The following is a 27,503-nucleotide window of genomic DNA, read 5'->3' as shown; positions in this document are numbered from 1 at the left end:
TGCCAGATCCACTGGTTAAATTACTTGTGTGATCACTCCCTAATTTATTTCAAAGCGTCTTGGTTAGCAAAGCAGGCAAGCAGAAACGATCTATTATTTCAATGGTTTATGCCGGCTCATTTTAATTTTAATAGCCTAGAAAGCAATCTCAAAACAGCTCAGCCAGGAAAACTAAGGATGGCAGCTACTGAAAGCAGTCTGGGGTTGATGAACTTCAGCAACAGAAAGAGAAAAGATGCTCACACCAGGCAGATTTAAACCGAGGTCCAGCAAAATATTTAGGCATCTCTGTGCTTAAAACACCTGGATTACCCTACTGCTTTAAATGGGGCTAGTAATAAACTATTACCTATGACAATTATGTTATTTTTGGAAAACATATGTCAGAGGATGATATTTATTTAATGTAATTTTATATATGAAAATTAAATATCTTGTTTGCATAAATCTTCTAAGCTTTTCCGGTAGTCAGTGGAAGAACCAGCTCCAGAAGGGTAATTCCCCAGCTATCTGAGAAAGGAGGTGTCAGGTGCCTTCTGAAGATGCACACCACAGAGGATAGTCACCCCTTAGGTTAGAATATGCAGCCATCTCCTAGGCTGCTGAAGGTAGGCAAACGGAATTGTATCCTATCTGTACCTCGCCAAATGGGCCTGACAACCACAGCAATGTTATTTCTGGAAAAGCATTCTTAAATCATCTTCACCAATGCCATCACACCTTTACCACCCATTTTGAAAAAAATTATATAGTATCTAGCGTTCATTTAGTAGTAGAAGTCAATATTTCATAGATATCATATACATATATATATACATATACATATGCATATGCATATACATATACATATGTATATGTATGTGATATCTATGAAATATATATACACATATATATATATATATATATATATATATATATATATATATATATATATTACTGCTATCACTTATTACTTTAACTTCCCTTATGTCAGTAGTTTCCCTGGTTTCAAATAAACTTTTAGATTGCAATTAGCTTTTCTAATAAGGTACACTGTCATGCAAAACCTATAAATTTCTTGGGATTATCTGCATAGGTGCATGTAAATTAGCTACATATATGTCTTTATATATAGAGTCACATGAAAATAGACATTTTTAGAAATATAGAAATGGTATGAAATGCTTAGAGTATAGTAAAACAAATTTTACAGTCTCCATTTGAAATCTGCTGTCCATGTTTATTTAAAAATAAGTTGCCAGAAAGGATTCTAACTTTCTATGGCCTTTAGTAGTCTTTGTTCACTTTCAGCATACAAAAGTTAAAGATTCTCTATCATCTCAGAAACTCCTTTCATGATATAGTACAGATATATATCAACCTAATATAGCACAGATCTCCCAAGTGCTTTAGTCACTTCCAGCTCAAATCCAGTGAGTTTTCCAGTTAGTTGTCAAGTTCTCAAGTGAAGGTGAATTGAAAGATTTTCAACAACTAATGAAAAACATTATAATGATAGATTAAAACTGTACAAGGATGACTTAATGAAATCCCTCTTTTGACAAGGTTCATTTGATTTCACAAAATGACAGAATCAGAGAATGGGTTGGAAGGGACTACAATAGCTCATTTTGTCCAACCTACCTGCTCAAGCAGGAGCGTCCTAGAGCACATGGCACAGGATTGCATCCAGCTGGATCTCAAATATCTCCACAGTGGGAGACTCCACAACCTCTCTCCAAAATCTCTTCCAGTGTTCAGCCGCAGTAAAGAAGTTCTTACATTCATGTGGAACTTTTTGTGCATCAGTTTCTGCCTGTTGACCCTTGTCCTATTGCTTGGCACCACCAAGAAGAGCCAAGAGCCTGGATCCATCCTCCTAACACCCTCCCTTCAGATACTGATAGACACTTTTAATGTCCCCACTCAGTTGTCTCTTCTCGGGGCTGAATAGGCCCAGGTGCCTCAGCCTATTGTCATAAGAGAGATGCTCCAGTATTTTAATTATCTTTGTAGTGTCCACTGGACCCACTCCAGGAGCTCCTTGTCTCTCTTGTACTGAAGAGCCCAGAACTATACACAGCACTCCAGATGTGGCCTCAACTGGGCTGAATAGAGGGGCTGAACCACCTCTTTTGACAGGCTGCCAATGCTCTTCCCAATGCACCCTAGGACACCAGTAACTCTCTTGCCTCACCAAGGCACACTGTTCGCTCGTGGACATCTTGCTGTGCACCAGGACCCCCAGGTATTTCTCTGCAGAGCTGTTTTCTAGCAGCTCATCCCCCAGCCTGTACTGGTGCCTGGGGTTATTTTTGCAGGATCCTGCACCTGCCTTTGTTGAATTTCAGAAAATTCTCTGCCCATCTCTCCAGCCTGTCGAGGTCCTTCTGCAGGGCTGCACAGCCCTCTGGGTACTGACCACTCTTCCCAGATTGGTGTCGCCAGTGACCTTGCTGAGGAGGAATCTGCACCTTCATCCAAGGCATTGATGAATAAGGTAAATAATACTGAGCTGCTTACTGAACATTGATTTGACACTTTCTACATTATTGCACATCCTCCAAATAAGGGGTCAGAGCTGCGCAGAGGGAGAAACTTTTCTGACAGTGGTTATTTACTCACTAGTAGAACTATCAGATCCATTCAGTAGTGGTACTATGGTATCTGGTGTTTAAGGCAGAATGACATTCTTTGTTTTTCCATCAAAAAATTACCAGACTGAAGCAGGGGGTTGATAAATGACCACAAGAGTAAAGACGCAAAGCCGAAGTACATTAGAGGCTAGTTACCAAACTGTACAATGTGTACAGTCAGAACAAAAGGATGATCCTTTGCTCTGTGAGTGTATTTTAAACAGAAATTGGAAGCAGATAAATGCACACGACAAAAATGAAAGCAACAACAAAGTAGTGAGATTGGTGTGGTTCTTACACTAACAAGGGGGAATTATTTTTTCTTCTTGACAGGCTTAAGCAAGATCAGAAATTATATTTTATAATAGCATTTTTCCTCATTCATCAAATGAATAGTTTTAATGTATCAATACATGATGTAGGATACAACTCTAAAACCTTTCTTATGCTTTAGGAACCTGGAATCTGTGGAAGCTGCCATATGGGGGAACACCATTAGTGAGGAACACAGTTACATTAAAAATTCACAAAATACAGAGTGTTTTAGAACATGAAATATAGATGGAGTTGAGTTACTGAAAACATATATCTCTGTGGTGCAGTCTCATTCTAAATGGATGCTGATCCTTGCTCCAGGCTGTAAGTTTTCTGCAGTCAGCTGTGGATGTGATAGGACTTGCTTTTACATAATTGTTCTGTCTTATCTCTAAGCATCCCTCACTCGGACAACTTGAGAGGCATTAAGGGTGTGTGCAGATGAACGAGTTACCCTCTGAACTTATGTTTCTCATACTCTGCAAGAATTGCCTGCAACACACTTTTATGCTGCATTGTACCACTCAGAAGAATACAAATATGGAGTAGATGACACGAAAATAGTTCATAACACCTTACATTGCTGACAAGGTATTTTTCATCTTTCCATAGCTGACGTTTTCTGCTATCTCCTTCTTAAGGCCACTCTTACTCTGTTGTGGTTTGCTGGTCACAAAGTGAAAAGTAAACTTTTTTTTCTTGCTTATGATGAAGAAAAAATTTAATCAAATTGATCAACTGGACTTGGGGTTTTTATGCCTCTACAGTCCCAAAATACTTTGCAATGATCTTTCTCAATTAATAAATCCAGTGTTGTGTATATGTATATATAGATATACAGAGAGAACTTTTTAAAATACTCATTGTGTTACCCATATATTGTGTAATTATAAAAAAGTTACTCCTTTGCTGAGTTACCGCTGCTCAGATAGTCAAATTAAAAATCACATCTCTCTTAGAAATGACAGAGAACAAAAAGAGAGCATGTTGGAAAGTATTAAATCATGCCGCTTAGAAGATTGATATACACAATTAAACAATTCAGGTCATAAGTGCTCATGACTATCTTGTTAACAGTAAGCTACCACACAATAATTTACAGAATGTTTTCCATCATCTCCAACCAGCTATAAAAAACTACTTCCGTACTGATGGATGATGGCCTTGATTATCTCCTATCAAACTTATGCCATGCAATATGCCTATGTTTGAAATAAATTAATTTTATAATGTTATGCTTCAATGCGTGTCCCTTAATATCCTGAGGGTCAGAGCTTTGCATCAGTTTCTTCGAAGGTGCTGCAGGCACGCACACCAACCCTATTTTCTCATTTGTTTCCTAAGTCACTGCTACTTTCTCCTTATTGGAGTCACTGATCTGCTGTGTTTTTACAGAAAAGGACTAAACTGACTCAATTCCCATAACAGAGGTAGCAAGTCATGTTTGATACCTCACAGGTAATGCTTTAAATTGATTTAAGCAATAGCAAGGTGTAAAACATCCAGAGTGCAAAGAAAATATGGTTTCAAGTGTTAATAAACCTTCCTTCTTATTCAGAATGAAATCTACACACTTTTATTGCAGTTGGAGCTGTTACATTGTAGGAATAACTTTTTCTTTTTTTTTTAATTTTTGTTTACCCCAGAAGCAGGGGAAATCATGGTCTGGAGGAAAAAAGCAATAAAAATCAAATCTGTGCTAAATTAGTTTTCATATATAGCTGCAAATATAGACTTGTCTGATCAGGAATTTTGGCATTTTAGAATGTCCTGAAAAGAAGTATGTGCCTTTTTCAGTCAGTTTTTTGAAAGCAGAACTGAACTTAGAGTGTTTTTTCTTCTTGTCACATTTATTAATCATTAAAGTTTCTGACATGTTTTCTTATTATTGTTTAATAGTAATGTCAGTGTTAAACCATAATATAGGTGTATACATCTGTTGTTTACTCTGAGATGACTTACTACCATATATAAAAATTCATATTAAAAATAAGTGATAACATACCAATGAAATAATGATTTTTAAAAGCCCTCTGCTTTTGAAATACATTAATATATTTAAATAAGAAAAGAGATCACAGTTCCATATCCTACCACTGACACGCAGAGAAATAAACAAAATCGAGTTGGAGAACAGACCTGCATAACATACGGCTCAAGGACATCCTGCAGCCTGCAGAGCATCTTTTCTAGCATGCCAGCTATTTAGCAGCAATGTGTACTGTTAGAAAAAGCAGGGTGTGCTTCCTTGCTAGGCTTTTAACCAACCTCGTAGCTCAAAGCAGTGGATGGAATGCTATCTCCTGGCCAGGCATGTGGGTGGGTGGGTTGGTGGACATTATTTACAGAAAGGGAAAGGTGAGAGACACTGGAGAGTCACGGCAGAAAGGTGAACTCACTGATAGCAAGGGAGGTTCTTCACTGTAACACAGACAGGACCTTGTCTTAATAGAACAGATTCCAGTTGTTTACACACATGGTTCAGTAATTCCAGAATTACCCATCCTTGCCTCCATAATGCAACATCTGGATTGAGTCTAGCAAACTCTCAGGGTGAATGAATCCTCATGTCTGCATAATAAAAGTTTAGACCGTCAAGGAAAAAAATATTTGATACCACATAAGTGTTGCATGCCTAAGTTGAATGTAAAATTTCAGGACACGTAAAATCCCCTGCACTCACAACTTGCTAATAACTTTTCTTGTCATCTTTGGTTGTGCTATTACATATGACATTTTACTGAATTATTCATTTTTTTAATAGTTGTGGTATTCTAGAAAAAGATTTAAACTTTTTGGAATCATAGTAGTACTTCAAAAAGCAGATGAACTGTATGAGCAAGAATACTCTTTCCAAATGGGGCTATCTCAGGTTGCTGAGGAATTAGATTTCCATCTCAAAGGCAGTTATCTTGATATAACAGATTACTGCTGCCAAAAGAAAAAAAGCAGTATTTTCCTGTCCTCTCATACTTCTCTCCCTCTCTCTGCCACTTTTAGTGGTTGCGAGCGGTTAAATATCATATCTCACAGAAATTGAGCCCAAGAACATGAATATACCTCTGAAGGTGGCTCCTTGGGAGTGCTCCTGAAAGCATTCTCTGTTGGAAACCTCAGACAGCAGCTTTCTCACACGGAAGTTTCTCTCTCCATGGCCCTGAATGCCACGTTTTCAGGAAGGACATAAAATCAGCTGGGTAAGTGAAAGAGAACAATGCACCTCATGTATCCTTAGTGTAAGCAAATGACATATGCTTTCTTCCTTCCATTTCAGCATTTCTGTCTTCTAGAAACATTCTCAATCATGTCGTCTGCTTCGGCTGTCATGAGTAAATGCTTGTATTAGCACTTGTCCACAAAATTTAATTGTGAATTACTCTACACACATGAAAATGACAAACACTTAAACTGGGAAGCTGGACCACATTAATTCCTCAGCCCTCCTTCTTTGACTGCACAGGTCAGGTGAAGCACCCAGTGAGGCCAGGAGGGACAAAACCTGCCGCAAGAACACGAGTTTTCTGGTCTGCAGTGAGATATCAGAAAGCACACTTACGTCTTGAATTGTCTTGAGAAACACATCCTAGTGTCAAGTTACAGTATGCTAATGATGAAAAAGTCTCCTTACTAACAAAAATAATCAGAATCATCCAAGCTGTATTTAGATTAAGGCTGAGGTTAGTTATTATGTCAAAAAAATGAGTGACCCTTCAGGGAAAGATCTGGGCAGAACACAGAATTGCTGAAATCAATCAAGAGACTTTAACTATAATTGTTATATATTCTGCATATGACAGAAAAATCATAAATAAAAATCCAAATTAGCTATTTCCATTCTTTAGCATTGAAATAAAAAGCGTAGAGTGACAGAACTTTGTATTTCTCTGCCAATGCAACTTTATACAGTTTTTTTGTTTACTTTCTCATACTTGATTGTTCTCTTGCTAGTGTTTCACTAACTCACTGTTATCTTGACTGATAATGAAATTACCAGAAAATACAATTCCTTCCTTTCAACTCCTTCTTTTTCACTTATATTGCATTATAATCCCACTCTGAAGTGCTTTTTTTAATAAAGTATTACACGAGAACAAAATATAATTACAGATGCATTCATATATCCTAAAAGCTGCCTGTACAATGTAGCAATGATATTATATTTGCATTTTAGATTGTTTGAAAATGTCTCTACAGTTACCTTGTAAAAACTTCATACCATATGTGTTATTAGTCTAACACTGTTCTCTCATTTGAACTAAGACAAGTAGATACTGTCAGATACTAGACTGGTGAAAATAACTTCAGTGATTATGAGCTGAGTGTTTTCTATAGTCTGTTTTCCAAGCAAAATTTGTGCTGATCTATCTCTAAGGACTTAAAAATTATACATCTGATTCAGAAAAGACTTGTGCACAAGAGGTTTGCCTTTTTATCTTATTTGCATATATCTCATAAGTATGCCTAGAAAATATTACTTATTTACATTCATCTTGTTACTTCTGTATAAAGGGTGCAGACTCCAAAAGGACATGTTTCTCCAGTATAACAGGATGTATTTGTTTATTTCTGCACAGTGTTTGTGCCACTGCAGTTAAATTTGCAGCCCACATTTTGAGGATATACCACTCAATTTGAAGTTCTGATGTTGATTTTCTTATCCATGTTTTTCCCCTTGAAGCAAGATGAAAAATGTTCCAGCAAAAGCATAAGAAAGCTATTTTAAGATCTTTGAAGAAAAATTAATATGTTGCGATGATGATATTTCATCTTAATCTGGCATCGCCCAGACTTGTCTCTTTCAAGGAAGGGAGGACATCTGGAAATGAGTGAAAGCCACAATAAAATAAGATTTTTTTACTGAAACTGAAATATGATGGCATAGTTGTTTCTTGACAGTTATATATTCAATGAGTAGGAATAAGTGGTATGATAAAGGTGCATGATTTATTGTTATATACAATTATGTGAGCTGCACAATATTGAAAATTTACAGGGAACTAAACTGATATTTTAGAAATAAAAATATGAAATATTCATGGAAATTCATAGCCTACAAGCAAGAAAAAAAAGCACCTCTAAGTAGCTAGGGAGAAATTCAGTGAACAGGGATAATAACACTGTAAATTAATATGCTTTCTTTGGTGTGATTCTGGTTCTCATATATAACGCCTAGAATATATGAAGGGAAGAAACAATTTTGGTTTGATATTTGAGTTTCATAATCTCTGCCTCTGAATGCAAAACATGAGTCTGAGTTAATTTCCACTTATTTGGACAATGAAATTAGTAAAAATAAATACATACATATATACAAAATCTCATGTGAAACACATCTATAATTCTGGTCACCAGTATTCAGAAAAGGTAAATTCAAAGTGAAAAGGAGCAAGGGAACACTAGTAGGATGAATAGATGATTGGTGAGCTGATTTTTTCTAAAGAGCATTGGAAGACATTTCTGGTTTGTCTAACTAAGCAAAATAAAAGCTAAAATGAAAATAATTTTTATCTGTGAATTCTTTAGCCAGGTATCAGGAGAAAGGATGAACTATTTAAGTGATATTGTCAAAAGAGCAATCAGATAGAAACTAACCCTATGTAAATTCAGGCTATAAAGAAATAGCATTATAAACCTGACTCTGTTGGGTTTGCATGGCCAGGTTTTGGTGGCAGAGGGAAATACAACAGTGGCTTCTGCGAGCTGCCAGAAGCTTCCCCCATGTCCTGCAGAGTCAATGCCAGGTGGCTCCAGAATGGACCTGCTGCCAGCCAAGGCTGGGCCAATTATGAATGGTGGTAACACCTCTGTGATAACATATTTAAGAAAAAAAAGGAAAAAAAGATATTGTGCAGATGTAATTGCTGCCAAAGAAGAGTAGAGTGCCAATATGTGAGAGGAACAGTTCTGGAGACACCAAAGTCAGTGGAAAAGGAGGGGCAGTAGGTGCTCCAAGCACCTGTGGTGAAAACAATAGTAAAGCAGCTGTGGACCTGCAGCCCATGGACAACCATGGGGATGCAGAGATCCACCTGCAGTCCATGGAGGAGACCCAAACTGGAGCAGATGGATGCCCAAGAGAAGGTTGCCAGCCAGAAGAACCCCACACTAGAGCAGGGGAATGACTCCTCTTCCTGAGCAGCAGCCGGAACAATGAATGATGAACTGACTGTAACCCCATTCCTCATCTCCCATCACTACTGGTGCAGGAGGAAGAGCTTGGGAAGAAGGGAGGGGTGAGGAAGAGGTATATTTTAAGATTTATTTTACTTCTCATTATCCTGCTCTGATTTTGTCAGTAGCAAAATTCAATTGATATCGCCAAGCTGAGTCTGTTTTGTCCATGACAGTATTTGGTGAGTAATCTCTCTCCCTCACATATCTCAAGCCATGAACTGTTGCAATATTTTTTCTTCCCCATCCAGCTGAGAAGGTGAATGAATGATGGAGTAGCTTTGGTGGATGCCTGGCATTCAGATAGGGTCAATCCACTACACTTACTGAATTGATGATCTGGACATCTCAGGATGCCATGAAAAAATGACATGGAAAATAGGAATTAATAATTTAAAAGAAATCTTAAATGCTTCCAATGTGAATTTCATGCACCAGTCTTTTCTACAATGATTAAAGGTATCTTTTCAGGAGCAGTGTTATTTAACAGGGCTCCCAATCACCTATGCAGAGTTTTGGATGTCAAATTGAAACCTCCTGCTGCAGCTTTTACAATCTTGCATGATTCCAAATTTTTTTTAATCTGTCCTACATCTTCCAAAATCAGGTTCCTATTTTCTTTAAAAGCCAACTGTTAGAATATAACACTTTTTTGGCAATAATAGAGATAAGATCTGTTGTCTGCATAAAATATTAAGTAATCATAAATTAGCATTGGATAAAATATTCTACCACTTAATTCTGGAAAAACAACACCCCAATCAATATAAACAACTGAGTTACAAGCTGCATTTACTCGTATGTGATGATAGCAGTCATCTATGCCTGTTGCCTAAGAACTAGTTATTGCAAAGGCCTTTGCCCTAAACCCTTCCCCTTAGGTCTCCCCTTTAAAACGTTGAAGATTCTTCAGAAAAGGATTTTTCAGGAGTCTCAATCTCACTTTTGTGCCTGCAAAAAGTATTGGAAAGTAAGGAAGCCTTGGTTTGAGTGACACCATCCGAAACCTATGTCAAGAAAGAGGCCAGAGTGAAGAATTGGTGTTAGACATGCACTGCCATGGCCTCTCTCTTGGGTCATAAGAAACAGAGGGAGGAGAACCCCCAGGATAGATCACTGACCATATGGCTGTGAAAATTTTCTGAATATTTTCTCAGTGTAGTCCTTGAAGCACTTTGCAAAGTATCTGGTCTTGACATGCCTGTCTCATTGGCAGACAGGGGTAAATGAAACCATGCAGATGTTAACCAGCCCAGCTTCTAATTATACCTATGAACAGCCTGGTTTACTCTGTCAGTTAATACTCTCCCTAATTTATTTGATCTGAATTACTTTTAAAAGTAAATGATATGTTATTCATTATTGCTATACCTTTTTGAATTCAGCGTTTAACAGAAATTTCATGCCTTTATTCTTAAATATATTATCTTGATAATGTCTCTAGGACATTCAAAATTAAAAACTCAAGCTGTTTCTCTGGCATTTGCCTCATTATCTCTTCATCCTTAAATGTATACTAGGCCACTAGAAGAAGAAGCTCAACAAATCTTCTCTTTGTAGCAAGCACTGAGCATAAGTCAAGCACAGAGTCATTGAAGCAGAATGTCTGTTCAATCCAGTCAGAGGGAATCAAAATACATTTTCACCTTAATTAAATTTTTAAAGTGAAAATCATGTAATTTTCAGAAACAGAATCAAACCCCAGATATTTTTCTTTGCTCCTGAAACACATAATTTAAATTATTTGGTTTGAATTTTTTTTTAACTACTTTTTCAAACAGTTTTTTTGTATTTGTTACACTGATGGATTGTCTTATGGAAAATATTTATGTTCTTGTCTTTCTGATTGTCTAAATTTCTCAAAAGCTTAGAGATCCACTGTAGGTATAGGCTCAAATATAGGACTCTGGCAGAGAATTTGTATGTTATATGGAAAATAAAAATCTTTTATTACCCAAAAAAATTCAGGTGGAATATTTCTGATTGTCTAAGGCTGAAATGGGAAAGCATAAATAAACAGTTCAATAAAAAATTTCAAATTGAAACTTACTGAAATGCTGATATTCCATATTTTTATTCTAATACTGAATTTTTAACATTTCCACTACTCTAGGAATTCAATATCAAGTTCTGCCATCCACATACCTGTGAATGAAGGATTTGGGGTATATATTTCTAAATGTTTATGCAGGCATTTTATGGCTGTTGATGTACAGGCCTCTTAATATCTTGATAATTTCTCACATATTTCTATCAGAATTTTAATAATCCTTTGCTATCTGTGCTAGTGTGTGTGGCAAGCACATTTCTATCTGTGCACCTCTATGAAAAATCCTGAGAGAGAGAGAAATGTGCTTGCCACAAGTGTGTTACTATGCTCAGATATATTCAAGGTTTCAACGTAGCTCTACTTCCCTCCTGTAGATTCTACTCATAGATTTATCTACCTTCATGTCCTCCTCATAAGTCTCCTCAATACCAGTCCAAGTTAATTATTCTCCTTCATTCCATTTCCACTGTCAGAGAGTAGATTCATGAACAGGAGCATCAGATTCATGTTACAAATGAAACACAAAAGATTCTGCCACTTTCTTACAGCAGATTTCTGTGTGATGCTACAGATCTCAGTGTTGGCAAGATTTTCTTTAATAATCTACATTGTAGTTTTATTTGATAGCCATTAATTAAACAGCCCATTTGACGTCCATATAAAGTATTTCTGTCATTGAATAACTATAACAAGTTACTAACTCCTTGATATTTCTTCTAGTTCAAGGGGTGCATTCTTTCTTGACAAAAGGGCAATGTTATGGAAGGTGGTGAAAAGTGAAAAAGAGGGTTGTTCCCTACTGAAAAAGATAAGTTATTTTAAATTGCAAGGAAAACATAATTATAGATAATTACCACAGATTACATTTTCTACATACATGCACTAATTAAATCACCTATTAGATGATTATATTTTTTATAGATTTTTAAATTTCTATTTGGCATTACATATGATAAATCAAATACACAATAAATGAAAAATGACAGCATCTATCAAAATTACCCTCAGAATCATTTAAATACTGATAAATATGAAAAGAAAATTCTCAGAGTATTGAGAGAATAAAAGTTTATCTACCTCCAGTCAACCATGAAGTTAACTTAATAAACACAGAAGTTTTAGTTCCAAATATATTTTATTATTCATTACTATGACCTTTAGCTGATAGAAAAGTTCATATCATTCCTGTGTATTTATAGGTCAGGTCTTAATAATTGTACAAAACATGTATGAAAGAGTAAAAAATAGAGAAGAAAACAATACAGTTTTTATTTATGATGTATGGAATAACTATTATTTATTTAAACAATGTAAATGCCATAGAAACTGAATTTAGAGTGTATTCCATAGCAGACTAAATTACCAAACTCACAGGGAACACAGCCTTGTACCTTTTACAGAATTTCAAGGTTTGTACCCAGAGATGGAGGAACGATAATGTCTCATACATTCCTCTCTCCATTTTTGCCAAATTCACTGGCATGTGATGGCTAAAATGGAGTCTCGACACTTTCAGAAGCCTCTTGAGATAAACATTCTCCTCACATGTCAACATATCATCAGAGGTGCACATTTTTTATTATCTCCTTTGACTACCTTGGTGATCAGCTTGTTGATTTAAAACAATGGTACTTCTGCAGGCAACCTGGGAAAGAAAAATAATTAATTCTACCAATCTATCAACACTTTCTTCTTAAAACAATAATTCTTAAAACAAAAAGATATAACTACCTTCTCCTATTCCATCATGACTCTTCAAAACTTCCCTAATATTAGGTTTTGTTTGGACTGAATCGGCAAAATCAGCAGCATCACTCTGGTACTTTCTGCCTTAAGTTCTTTTCTACATGCTTATTGAAATAGTGTTTTTCAGGCTCAAGCTGGTTTTGGATTAAATCCCTAATTTCTCACTTCCGAAAGTAACAGTAATGATTTCTCCTATCTGGCTAATGACAATTTAGCACTGTCACCGTGTGAGATATTGTATCCTTGTTGTCCTGTTTCTGCCAAAAATTTTATCATAATAAACGCAATAGAGTAAGAGGCTTCTTTTTATGTTGGCGTACCTAACAGCTGTCTATTTTGATCATAAAACTGATTCTTCAAAGTCTCCAACTTTTCACAAACAGCAATCTAGTTTTAATTAATATGTTTGCAGAGAAACTTGGAATAATAGTAACTGAGAGTCCTGCTAAATCACACATTTTGAATTTTTTGATCATGAATTCCCTGGGGTTCTGAGATCTAGATGCTGAGTTACTTTGGACACACACATAGTGTAACTTAGTAAAAATCAGGTACATGAATACATATCACCAGGAGTTGGAGACAGAAAGCTTTGCAGTTAAATTGCAAATGTGCTGTTTCTGTCATTTCTCCTAATAAATTCTCTCCTGTCTGCATAGTACTGAGGCCCAAAATTTGGATCTGAACCAGTTTGTACTGCAGTACAAATTCTAGTGCTCAAAGAAGGAATATTCAATCAGTTGCCCCTGGAATAGAAGGGATAAGGACCGACAATCCTGTGTCAGCTTGTAGCAGCAACTCTTCTCATTTGTTCTAACACCTGCAATTTAACTGGAGGAGATCGTGGCAGCTCTATTTCCTACTTTACTGAGCACTTAATAAAAGGAGCAGTGGCATCCAAGTAGCAGCGCCTCTGGCACAAGTCTAGCACAGAGACCACACGACCACTTTTTTTGTCTGAAAGTGATGAGGCAAAAGGATGGCAGAGAAGATATCCTGTCTGCATTAGTGGTGTGGAAGCCAAGAAAAAAGCATTACAGCAAACAGTAACTTAGCCTAGTTGTGGATTAACAATGGTAATCATTGCTGTAATAGCATCTCTAATGTCTCTTATTCCATAACTTCTTTCAGTCCTAATAATGTCAGTCATTTCTTTCACCAGAGAATTTCAAATACAGTATCCCCCTTGTCACCTTGTATTTCAATTCAACACATTCCTGTTTCATCCCCAGCATACACTAATATCTCAGTATGACTTTAGTTTTATTTTACACACAGCTATGACTGTTTAAACCCAGTCCCAGAATACCATTATTGAATATCATCACAATTTGTTTCTCCAGATTCCTTCCATAAGGACTACACAGGGGGAAAAAAACCCCTCTCACTAGCAGGCATAATTAATTTTGTGTTTGTTTTTAAAATAATCAGCTAATTAGTGGTGTGACACAGTTCATTTGTGACTTTAAAAATATTTATGATTCTTTATGATTTGATTCTATGCTTTGGAGGAAAATAACTTCACAGTCTTCAGAGTGTAAAGCATTGCCAATTTTCTTAAAAATATTTGGACTGCTGGACTAAACCTGCCTTAATAATTGGCAGTCCATGATCCAGATCAATCTTGGGCATCGGAAGAGTCAGAGAATAAAGTAACCCTAGGAATATCTTCTTCTTCTGGATATGCTTGGTAAGTTTGAAAAATATTAAAACATGTCTTGGGATTTCTCTATCTCTTTACACCACTGCAGCAGTAAGTGATGGAAAAGGAACAAAATCTGGGCTGTGAAAATGAAACTCCAGGTTAAGTCATCAAAGTGCATATGCTTTAACATTATTTCTAATATTAGATAATATTTACCACTAAAAAAAATCCTCCTATATATCCAAATCATAGCAACATTTTAAAATATTTTTTTAAAAATAGACATCCTCCAACCCTTTCCTTCTACAGACATAAGTACTTAATCCAGCATGATGGTGACATAAACTTTATGTCCTTGTAAAGCTACTCCTCAAAAAGATGAATACCACTTTCAAATAAAATAAAATAAAATAAAATAAAATAAAATAAAATAACCCAAATAAAAAAAACCTACTGTCATTATAATACCTGCAGAGTGATACGACTAACAGACCTGACTGTTTGTTTCTAAGGAAGAACAGCTGTGCAACAGACTGTCTGAACAGTTCCTATTACAGAATGCAACATGGATCACTGACACAAAGGAAGCACTACACCAGCTGGCTTTCTGTCTTAGAGCATTTCTATTCCTAGATGATTTACCTGTTCTCAGCCCTGTCACCTCAACACTTCTACTACCCAATTAAAATATGATGCTGGATTCTCTCTGCTATAAATTAGATACATTTTTGTTCAGATCAAACTGGTTACTTTTTTTTAAGTTTTGAAATACATGACTTATTTTTAAACTTATAAAAGCTGCTTGATTATTTATTTGTGGTCTATTTTGTTCTCTTGTAGAGTTTAGATATGAAAAATTCTTTTCAAATGTATTCATATGCAGTGATCTACATTTCCTAATCATAATCATGTCAGCAAAAGTGGAGCTGCTCTTAGGATAACATTTTAGTCTAGAAAATGATTTCCCTTTAAAATGGATTCAATGGACATGATATAAAAAGAAGATGCAAAATTACACACAACAGTTTGCATAATCAAAACAGATATGTTTTATATTCAGGCAAGATTTCTTTTTGCTACATTAAATGGAAGAAAATAGACCTTTTGGAATTCTGCAAGTGTGCTATGGCTATAAATGCAGTAGCAGTGGAATTCCAGTAGGATTATGAAGAGGATGTACAGAACTTAAAAAGAAATCAGCCAAGATAAAGAAGAAGACTATGAAAGGATAAATGTTGTTTTTTTGAAAAAAAAACCCTAACAATAGTCCATTTATTTCAAATAGGAACTATGTTTTCTACTTTATAAGTAAAGTTAAATTTATGAAAGCTTGAAATATGGAGGTGTATTCTTTTGTGTAGGAAATTTACTGATCCTCTTTTAAATAAATGTAGTTCAAATGATATGTAATGAGAGTAGAGCTTCATTCAATAAATAATACCCAAGTTATATTCATATCTACATTCAGAACAAAACTGGCACATGTTATGGAATAAGGTTTGAAGGACTCTGCAGGTGTCTCCTAGAGACACTGTTGCTGGGGAGCAGACAAATTTCAAATTACCATTTCTCTTCCCTAATGAACAATAATCTTGATCCAACACATGAAAATAACATGTCACAAATGGCTACAGAAAATAGTGGAATTTTTTTTCAAAGGTTTTCCTTTTATGAGGATACATTTGAGATAATGGTGTGATGGTTATTGAATGAAAAGTAAACCACTTAATATTTAATGGGGAGAATTAATCAGTGTTAAAACTGTCCACAACATTTTTTCTGTCCCATAAACTTTTAGAAGATTTCAGATACCTTACTTCTCATGTCATAAAAACAAATCAGAACTTTCCTTATGAGAAGGAAGAGAGGAAGCTGATAACCTGCATGTCAGGCAATCCAACTGTTATACAGAGGAACCAGGTTTCTTATCTACTTTTCTTCCAGTGCTTGACCAGCCTATAGAAGTTTTATGTGTCTCAAAAAAAAAAAAAAAAAAAAAAAGTACTAGGTTTCCATTGAACATGGTGATTAATGAAGGAGTAAATGATGACAGGGAGATAAGAAAATGGATGCAAAGCTTAGCAACCAAGCATTGACCATGTGACTGGAGAGTGATACCGTTCCTGAGAAACGAGTTCTCCTGACTACCATGCATATTTTACATATTCTTTTTGGTATTACAGTCAAAGACACAATTTCCCTGGATGAAGATGACACTGACTTTCACTTCTCAGCCAAAGTAACTGGGACAACAGAGGAAATTTTGATTTAATAGGAACCTTTCCTCCTCAGTGACATCTTTTTATAGGTGGAAATTATTTCTGCCAGTGCACTCATAAGTCAATTTTCCAGCATTGATTTAATAATGAGAGGTAGCACACTGTCTAGAAATAAATGTTTAATATATATCTATCATCTATACACAAATGCCTTCACTCATGAGTCATAGGAAGAGTCATCATTAGAAGATAATCACAAAGGCTCAAAGGCTGTATTAACACATCCTCCTCACAACAGATGAAAATAACTTTTGCTCAGACCTGAAGGGGATCCAATATTTTAAATGCATACAGGTTTTACTGATGAAGCCCCCAAGAAAAAACAGCTTATTTCTGTTATTCACTAATTGTCTAAAGATATAAGGTTTTTTTAATTTCTTCCAAATATCACTGATTAAGAATTTACACAAGGTATCTGACCTCAATTGCAATAATTAGTCTGCTTTACTGTGTTTACTGCATTTAAATTCCCAGTGTTTTGTGAGATAAAAAAGTGTGATTGTTCATACAAATGAAGAGCTAGTAGATTTTCAGATGAATGATAAAAATTCTAAAAATTATTTCGATGGCTTGAATCCTACTGATTTCAAGGAGCTGAAATTTATCTTTTGAGGGTATGTGTCAGAAGTGATGGGCAGGATTCATCTCACTTAACTTAAACTGTCTAAGCAATTTGTCAGCGCTCCCTCTACAGAAATGCAGGGCTACAAATCTCTAGAGTACAATTCATTCTTTCCTCATGCAGGATCTAAGCCAGATGAATGAATTATTCTTTGGAATAATTTTATTCTCCACTGATTACAGAAAAACCTAAATGGCTGCATAAAATGTGCATTGAACATGGTCAAATGGAAGGGAAAAGAAATCTATCACATTGATACCAGAGAAGTTTTAGGACACTAATGTCCACTCCAAATTAATAAGATAGATCTTTAGTCACTGTAACTTGCTTCCACTGTAAAAAGTCATACTGGTAAGAAGACTGAGCCTCAGAAGTGGAACGTACCTTTCCTCCCACTAGGACTGAAATAGGAAGGAATTATCATAATAAGACTTATAAGAGTTATGATTGTCTAGGTCTTCCCTTGTAAGTTTAGCCACCTTGTGACTCAAAGCTCTAAACTGTCCAAGTTGTGTTGGAGCAGCCTACATTCCTCCTTGTTTGCAGTGGGAGTTAATTTCTTAGATATGAATATTTCAAGTAATTGAAACCCTTTAATTCTCATGTTATTTTAAAATCTTTCCCTCAAGGTTTTTAGCCCTGGACAACCATTAGCAGACATATGTAAAATAAGTACTTTTTGTTTCAGTCCTGTTTTAATGGCTGGGTATTTGCAAAATTAAAAAGATATCATTACAGTAGATAATGACTGTTGTAATTGCTTGTAGTCTCAACACAGATTTCTAATGGGAAAAATATGTCTTACCCTCACTTGCCTCTAGCATACAATCATAATTGGATAGGGAAATCAGACATACAGTGCAACAATTCAGTGAGTAAATTGAGGACTTCTGTTTCCACACCTCATATACCTGACAGTCTGCTACTTTAAAGAAACTTGAAGAAATAAAGAATGGCATGCTATTGGCAACAACATCTACTGCTTACTGAAGGGCATATGTAGATTCATTAAGAAGGGTTTTCTTGGTAACAAAAAAAGGGATTTATAGTTACACACTGTGATGTGACTGATTGGTTGTTGCAGAGCTAATAAAAAGATGACTACTTGCAGCTGATAGCATAGCCTATTTCCATCTAATTTGATGGTTTTCTGCTGGGCTGATGAGAACCTAATCACAAAACATTGAAGCTTCAGCTATTTCAAAGCCTAGTTGCAATTTCTACTGTTTTCTGACTACTTAGCCTTACTTCTTAGAATTCTTACCTCTTACTAGTTGTTGTGAAGTTAGTCATTAAAGTGTACTCTAATATAATCATATATAAATTTCATTCTCTACAACCAAACATATGAGAATAAATAGTATCTTTTTATACCAGAGATAATTATAATTTTTCATTCTTGTTATTGATGCCTAATTAATTACTCTAGGTAATGCACTATTAATAAAAAATAAGGTTTCTACCTTAGGAGACTTCGAGATACTGGCTAACAGTAAAAAAATCAAAGAAAGTGAGGGCAGGAATTGTAACAGAACATTTCCATGAAGGATTCATACATTAAAACCTTATTTTTTTTTACCTATTAATAGCAAACCTATGATTGGGTTCTGCAAATCCAAGGTAGTCATAATTTTAAAAGCCAATGTGTTAAACTAACAACCACTTGGAAATGCAGTGGTCCCAAAGTGTCTGGAGGCTAAATGTAGACAGATATTCCTCATTTAATTGCACAAATACAACAGATATCAAAAGACCCTAATATTTTCCTATATAATTCTGTCAAGTGGTAGTAAGGACCTAACAAAAAAGCCACATCAATGCTATTTTAATTATTCTTTATATGACAACCAAAACATGGACATGCAACAATGCACAAAAAAGCCACATCAATGCTATTTTAATTATTCTTTATATGACGACCAAAACATGGACATGCAACAATGCATAAATATTTCTAGATAATTTTTTTTCTTCTGGACATAAAACCAGGCTATATAACTTTCTGTCAAGGCATAGGAATCATTAGATTTATATGCAGTCCCAAAGCGCCAAAGCTGAACATGTGATTGTGTACCTGAGCTGGTCTCATATTAGTTGGGTGATTTTTCACTTTCTCAGCTTAAGCTATCACTGACAAAATTTATCCTCATGGCTTCACAGCCACTAAGATTTAGCACAAACCTTCTTTTCAGTTACATCAATATATATATAGTAGAATATTCATGCTATTCATATAATTATAATTCATAAGCTATTATATTTCAGCAACCAATGAAAATGAAGTTCAGAAAGTTAAGATAATTTGAATGAGCTCTTGTAAACATTTCTTTCAAAATAGTCACACATTTGAACAAGCCTACCAAACATCAGGCTATTTTATTAAAGTTAAATCCATTAAAAATTATGTAAGAAATTAGTAGAAAATGTGTGGTTACCTTGAAACCACAGACAGAAATAATATTTGTGTTAGAGGATCAGTGTTTTTTTCTTTGTTAGGTTGTTGTGTTGGGTTTTTTTTGGCAAAATTTTGGTGGCAAGACATGTGGATATGCATGGAGGAGACTGTGATTCCATGGGAATCCCAAGGTGGAGCAACTCCTGGCGGGACCTGTGACCCCATAGAGAGAGGACCCCACACTGGAGCAGGTTTGCTGACAGGACTTGTGACCGCATGAGGGACCCACACCACAGCAGCCTGTTCCTGAAGGACTGAACTACATGGAAGGACCCGCACTGGAGCAGTTTGTGAAGAACAGTAGTCTGTGGGAAGGATTCATATTGGAGAAGTTCAGGGAGGATGGTGTTCCATGGTAGGAATCCCATGCTGGAGCAGGGGCTGAGTGTGAGGAGTCTGAAGAAAAAGGAGTGGCAGAGACAACACTAGATGAAAATGACGTGACCAAAACCCTCATTCCCTCTTCATCTGCACCACTGGGTGGGAGGAGGTCGAGAAAATCAAGAGTGAGGTTGAAACCAGGAAGAAGGGAAGGGTAGGGAGAAAATGTTTTAAGAATTAGTTTTATTTGTAGTTGTCCTACTCTGATATTGCCTACTCTGGTTGGTAATAAAGTAATTTCCCCAATCTGAGCCTGTTTTGCCATGGTGGTAATTGTTGAGCAACCTCTCCCAGTCCTTGTCTCAAAGAAGGAGCCTTCCCTTATATGCTCTTTTTCATGTCCAGCTGAGGAGGAGAGTAATGGAGCACATTTGGTCGGCATCTGGAGTCCAGTCAGGATCAATCTACCATTGTTGTTGGGGTTATTTTCCTGTATGTAAATTCTTACATCTTAAAACAGAAGAGGAAGTCATCAGAGCTGCTGAAAGGTCTGGAAACCATGTCCTGCGAGGAGCAGCTGAAGGCTTTGGGCATGTCTAATTTGGAGAAAAGGAGGCTGTGAGGTGAAACCTCATTGCTTTCTACATCTTCTTGTGGAGGGGAAGGGAGCACCAGGAGCTGAGTTTTACTCTCTGGTATCCAGGGACAGATGTGTGGAAATGGTTCAAATCTGTGCCAGGTGAGATTCAGATCAGACATTAAGAAGCATGTCTTTACCAAGAGAGTGGTCAAGCACTGGAACAGGCTTACTAGTGAGGTGGTCAATGCCTCCGTGTTCAAGAGGCCCTGTCAGAGCTGAAAAGGCATCTGGACACTGTCCTTAATAATAGCCCTGAGTTAGTCGAGCAGTTGGACTAGATGATCACTAAAGGACCCTTCCAATGGAAGCATTCTGTTCTGTTCTATTCCTAAGAGTAAACCAGAAAATTTTACAACCATCATCCATAGGTTGCTTAAATAAATAGAAAATACCAACATGCCTTTGCATATTTTAAGAAGTCTGTGTCCATCTTGCTTTCTTTCTTTCTATTTATTTCTATATGTAACTTCAGAGAGATGATAAACAGCTGGACTTTACAACTCTGTAGATGACTTCTGAAAACTTCTCCTACTCCAGTTGTTGACTAAATTGGAGAAGACACCTTGGAGAATGCATTGTTTCTACTTACTGTAAATTGCATAATTTCCTTTAATAGGTACCATTTCCTTGCTTGAACCTTGAAAATATTTCAAGATTTTTCCTGGGAATATGCAGAACTTGAGCATGGAAACTAATGCAGCTTTCTTTGTCATTCTTGCCCTTTCTCCTTGCTAATTGAAAGGTCAAATGTATTTTAACTCAACTTAAATTACAGGTAATCAAAACCAAGAAAATCAAAACCATTCATATGTTTCCCTCTTTAATATACCCTGTGTTACTGCCTCAGCAAGGGAAACAATTATTTTTACCTAATTGGATTTGCTCAGCCTTAATGGTTTCTCTACGGAATTTACTAATTTACAAAAGAGCTACAGCAAGACACAAATGGGTGTGGTTTTAATTTAGTCATAAGTACTAAAGAAATGTAGAGAGAGAGGATGTCAAAATGGTATTTCAGAGATATCAAGTAAGATATTTCCTGGAAATGTAATGGAAAATTACTAACATCCAAACATACATGGGTACTCTGACTTTATTTGCACATATGTAGTACATGTAGCATATAAGATGTATCAGGCTAGTACCAAAAATGTAAAATACTTTTCTGTAAACAGACTACAGAGTTAATAGGGATTATTCATATTATTACCAGTATATTTTTTTGCATAAGAAATTCCCTTATTTTGACTTATTTCTTCTGATATATAGTCCATTGAATTTGACTATCAACAAACAAGTTAACATCCTATGAAATAACACATTTCTTGGATAGCTCTTCCTATTGCCTTGAGTATGAAAACTGCCACCTGTAGTTATTTTTAAAAATGCTACCACAGTTTTACAATGTATATTTTAATGCTCTAAATGATATCTACAATTCCATCATGATTCATCCATAAATCCCATATCAGCATGTCAAATACCAAGGGTAATCTCTATTGTTACTATGTGTTTAACTCAGTCTATCAAGGAGTTATGAGCATGTGTAGTATTCTGAAGTGAGAAGGTGACTGGACTGTGTTAGCCACTGTGGACTGTGGCTTGACCATCCTCAAGCCACATAGACCTGTGATTTGACAACTACCAATTGCCTTGAAATATTTACACAGTCATAGCTATAATGAGAAAAGAGGAAGTGTTTCTTCACTTCCACATCTATGCATGCGACCCAACAAGAATCTGACCACAGGATCAGGACAAGATATTAACTTCACCTCTTTGCACCCAGCTTTGCACAACTGCTCTCTAAGTGTGAATAGTCCTGTTTGTGTCCCCATTCTGGGACTGCAATGGATTCTGCAGTCACTGGCTTCTGCAGTCATTGGCTTCTTCAAGAAACAGAATGAAATGGCTGGGTGAAGCAAGGTTTTATAAAAATAAGTTGATCAAAAAACACTTACAGAATCAATTGAAAAGGCCATAGTGAAAGCCAGGAGTCAGGAAGAGTTAAAAGATGGGGTTGTGGCAGAAAGAGAAGCATATCTAACTAATCTCTGAAGAAATTAGGTGGAAACAAATACAGTAAATCCTACAAAAAATGGAAAACCTTGAGTAGTTGGAGAGAAACCCTTCAAGACAGAGTTCACAGAGAATGGACAGACTAGGAAATCATGCTGGTAAGAGTAGAAGAGCATAAGAATGCATGTGTGCTGAGAGGAACCCAGCCTGTTCTGCAGCAATTAAACATCTGACATTATTAATATTTAGACAAGCCCATACATTTGATAGGGAGAATGTTAAGGCCTAGAGCATAGAGTCTTGTAATGGATGTAATAGTATAGTACTTTTATATTTCTATATGGCATTTCCCCCCCTTTCAATCCCTTGATTTTCCCATCCCTAATACACAAAAGAGAATCCTAGTCTTCTTCCAAGCACTGCTAATAAAATATCCTGAAATGCAGTTAATGTTAATATTAATATTGCTGCTGTACTGGGACAGGTTCTGTTGTAGAATCTGTTAGAGTATCTCATATGTGTCACCTTTGCTGTCTGTGAAATTCTAGCAGCATAGGTCCTAGAGAGTTTGTTGATAATAACTGTTAATTGGTTAGGTGTAATTTTTAATAAGGGAAATTTCTGCAGAAGTGAAAGGAGAAACTACAGCTTAATTATATGACTGGATCTATGTAATGGCGTGCCAATAACACTTGCTCCAGCCACATACTCTTGTCACTGTCCCTACACTGGCTTGTATGTTTGCCTAACCACTTGGTGAGGCAATTAAATTTGCTAACCCAGCAGAAAACTAATCTGGGGTGGGAAGGCAGGGGGAGGAAATAGGGGGAACATTACTATCCTTTTCAGTGGTAACAAGCTGTTAGATTGGCTCAAATGCATCATATAACCACACCATGATTTTTATGCTTGGCAAAGTATTTAGGTTCTTGTTCATCAGAGCAATTAAAAGTATGTCTCAATTGAGGTGTAAGAACAATTTCACTCATATTCAGTAGAGCATTTACCTTTACACCTAGGTTTTTTATTCTTTTCTATTTAGCTCTGTGTTTTGGTATCTGGCTGCCATTGTTCACGTACTTGAAATTGACCAGCACTGAATTGGAATTAACAGAGTTTGAAAACTTCATTCTGTGATTCTGTATATTTTCTTATTTGTAGTCAGTTTAGCTATATACTATCTTCTAATTCCTCAGAAGTCCATAATAAAAACTTATCCTTGTCATTCACACTTACAGCATGCCGGTTTTGTGGGGTTTGAGAAGTAAGGTGTTTCTGAGAAGGCTATGAGGCATATGGACTTTTCATTGGTCTACATTAGGTAATTTTACAAACTTATTTTGATATCCATGTTGCTAGATGGGCTTCATTCTTTTTCTGTGTGTTAAAAAACCATAACAATGCAAGTTAAACAAATATAAAACTTTGCAGAGGAATCACTTAATTTTATAAGTGAAACAGCTTTTAGCGTAAAAAGCCTGGATCTTCAAAATGATTAAGTAAGATTTTCCCTGTTTATTTTGCAGATGGGTTTTTGGAGGTAGAAAAATGTAATTATAGGAAAAGCAGTAAAATGTGAGCTGGTTGAGGCATAAAGTGCAGCACTTAGAATAAGACAATCACCTAAATTCCCTGATTGACAGATGGATGTCACATTAGATGAAAATGATAACAGATTTAGTGGACTGAAGACTAACTTCCTCTTGACAGTGCCCTGACCCTTAACCTACAACCTGACTCCTGTTAGCTTCACTAACACAGGGTAATTGTCACAGGTGCAGGATAAAAGAAACCCCTACAGCAGCTACCAGTGGTCAGAGGCTTATTTCTTTTGATGACCAGAAATGCACTGTTGAGATATAGTCAAGAAGTCCTGACCTCTGATGACCTTTTAGGGCATTAAAATTTACCCCTGGGAAAAGGAAACTATATAAAAGGAAAATGCTCTGTTCTGACTAATGCAAAGCAATATTTTAACAGTGTAATAATTAAGTTGACAAACAAAGCTGAATGATGTAAAGCAATTTATATTCATCAACACAAAAGCGAGTTTCTCACACAATTGTAACAGGGTTTCAACAAAGACCAGTATTATACACTCAATAGAGTTCATGGGTTTTATAATTATGAGTAAATTCTTTACCATGTCATACTTGGGATATGTGTACTACTCCAAAATAATTCTGTTGTATTTATATGCTAATAACAGCCTTTCAATAGAAGCCAGTTCTTTGAATTGTATTTAAATTTTAGGAAGGTAGAGGATTGTAACAGTATTTATAAATGACATGCTGACAACTGTTAGACTTCACAAAAGTTTATAGCTCCTTCTGTTAGAAAATAGAGTACATTTTATTCTTATTTTCTTCAGCAATATGAATGGGGAGTTCAGAAAACACAGGGCAACACAATAAGCTATGCAAATACATTTTATAATAGAAGATTTTATAATAGAAGAAAAAATATTCTACAAGAAAACAAAATGACTGTGTCTCCCATTAGACTGAAGTCAATGCAGCAACCTGTCCACGTTAGGGCTTTTATGCATAGAAAAATGAATATTGCATAGGGGGAAAAGGAAAAGAGTAATGACTGCGCATCTTGGTAAAGTGAAAGTCTATGCATTAAGGAAGCCTGCCTGTGTTTTCAAAATATTTCACCTTAGAAAATGAAACAAAACAAAACAACTTCAATCAACTTCTTAAACACCTGACAACAATGAATTGCTGTATTCAATTATTGTGTTTATTGGTGCTTAATACCGGGACCATCCAAATATTTATTCACTAAATATGAGGGAACAAAACCAATGTTCTAAGTACAATAGGGATCAAGTTTCTGCTCAGAACAGTAGGGCTTTAAAAGACCCCTATGCAAACAGCACAAATTGCTCTAAAATTCGTTGAAGGTTCTTATTAAGGTCATAGGTCTTGCCCTGTGGTTATTATTCATCCACAAAATGCTCTGATAAGTAATATGACACTAAATTAGTATACACAAGCTTTGGGATAATTGCATAAAGAAAATAAAAAGATTAAGTTACTCCAAAAGGACTATTATACAGGTAGACAACTTCAGTCCACTGTGAAAGATGCAGTAGAATCTCTTTTTTTTTTTTCTGACACACTGTATAAATGATGAAAAAATAAGGACTATTCCGATGCAACTTATTGTCATGAACACTTACAATAATAATGCCTTCCTCCTGAAAAGATTACCATCTTTTCAAATGGGATGAGATCATCAGGTAACAGTGTAAGATATGAAGGCTTAACACTCTATGTTTTTAGCACATTAAAAAAAGAAATTGCTGGGATAATTAACAACTACCTATTTGTCTGTTGGCTGCATTCATTATGCCTGCACAAATTGGAGGTCTCCAAAATCTGTGCAGTAAAATTTACTCTTTGTTCAGGAAGTTCCCCTTGGATTTGGGTAAAATTCTGATTTGCTGTGTCTATTGTAATTGTGACAGGCAGTTGACATGTCTCATAGTCTAAATGTAGTGGCAAGCAGGGGGTGGTACAATGATGAAAAAAACTGCCATTCATTCTCGTGCAAAGGAAAGGTGTTTCTTAGCATATTCCAACCTATGTTCAGTCTAGAGTTGGGTCTCTGAGGTTGAAGGTCAAATCTGTGAGGTCAAAGCTATTTCTTGTCAATCTTCGTTCACTAATGACACATGAATTGGAAATTAGAACAAAGTAAGTAAAACGAATAGCCAGAAGGTGAGTGTCTGTTTTATTACTCAGAAGAGCTGGGAAATCTGGCCAATTGTTGCCCTATGTGGCTTGAATGACAGTTGTTAAGTTGAAAAAGGGACAGTGTGATGGGAATGCCACTTTAAATCTCAATTACCTCCTCCACTCCAATCAGCTTGGTAGAGCTTTAATGAAGTGCAATTCTCTGTCCTTTTCCTCATACTTCTATCTCCAGAATAAGCCTCACATTCAAGTTTGACAGCAGTACAATCAGTTTTCCATTCATCACTGGCCCTGTTTTAACCCTGCTGAAAAAGGGCCTAATGTACGTGGCAGTGATGGCAATTAGGCAGAAAAGTAATATTAGAAACAGACAAAAGCCTGAGTCTTTTAGCATTACAGGTGTTGGGTTTTTTTGTTGGTTTTTTTTATAGCCTTTTCTAGACATAAAGGAATAGGCAGTGTTGTTAAGTTCCCTTCTTCAGTCTTCTCTTAAGCTGAAAGGCCAACGATTTCAAGATTCAATTAATTAGAGACATGGAGAGCCAAAGAACAAGGTAAAAGCTACGTTCCTTCTAACTGAAGACACACTTAGTAATTGGCCTCTTATTAAAATGGATATCTTCTGGGTGTATGTTTAATAAGGTTGATAAAAGTCGTCATTTCCTCATTAGTACAGTGGATGAATATACTCTGAGTGTTGGTGTTTAGAAAAGAAGGGAACAAACATAAAACTAGTGCACTCTTATAATGTAGGAATGTAAGATATTAAAACAGAGAAGCCTGGGATTGAAACTCTGGAGAAGGAAGAGAGGAAATTATCGTGCATGTTTGCGTGTATGCAAAAAAAGCAAAAGGAAAGGACTCTACTGGGGGCTTCACTTTCTCATTTCATCTGAATAGGCAAAATATAGAAAGCTTTTG

General features: G+C 36.1%; 2 long non-coding RNA genes across 9 annotated transcripts in view; one reads left to right on the top strand and one right to left on the bottom strand.

Moving 5' to 3' along the window:
* LOC115495544 (uncharacterized) overlaps nucleotides 1-27,503 on the bottom strand; it is a 252,952-nt gene that overhangs the window by 52,850 nt on the left and 172,599 nt on the right. The gene's annotated exons all lie outside the window — the stretch shown is intronic.
* LOC121470102 (uncharacterized) overlaps nucleotides 923-27,503 on the top strand; it is a 223,939-nt gene continuing 197,358 nt past the window's right edge. For all 3 annotated transcript variants that reach the window (XR_012056389.1, XR_012056390.1, XR_012056388.1), the window contains exon 1: nucleotides 923-6,127. This is a non-coding gene — a long non-coding RNA (uncharacterized lncRNA). The remainder of the gene's footprint in view (nucleotides 6,128-27,503) is intronic.

This window comes from Taeniopygia guttata, chromosome 5 (genome assembly GCF_048771995.1).
Source record: "Taeniopygia guttata chromosome 5, bTaeGut7.mat, whole genome shotgun sequence".
Taxonomy (NCBI): domain Eukaryota; kingdom Metazoa; phylum Chordata; class Aves; order Passeriformes; family Estrildidae; genus Taeniopygia; species Taeniopygia guttata.
This window is presented reverse-complemented; position numbering and strand designations above follow the sequence as displayed.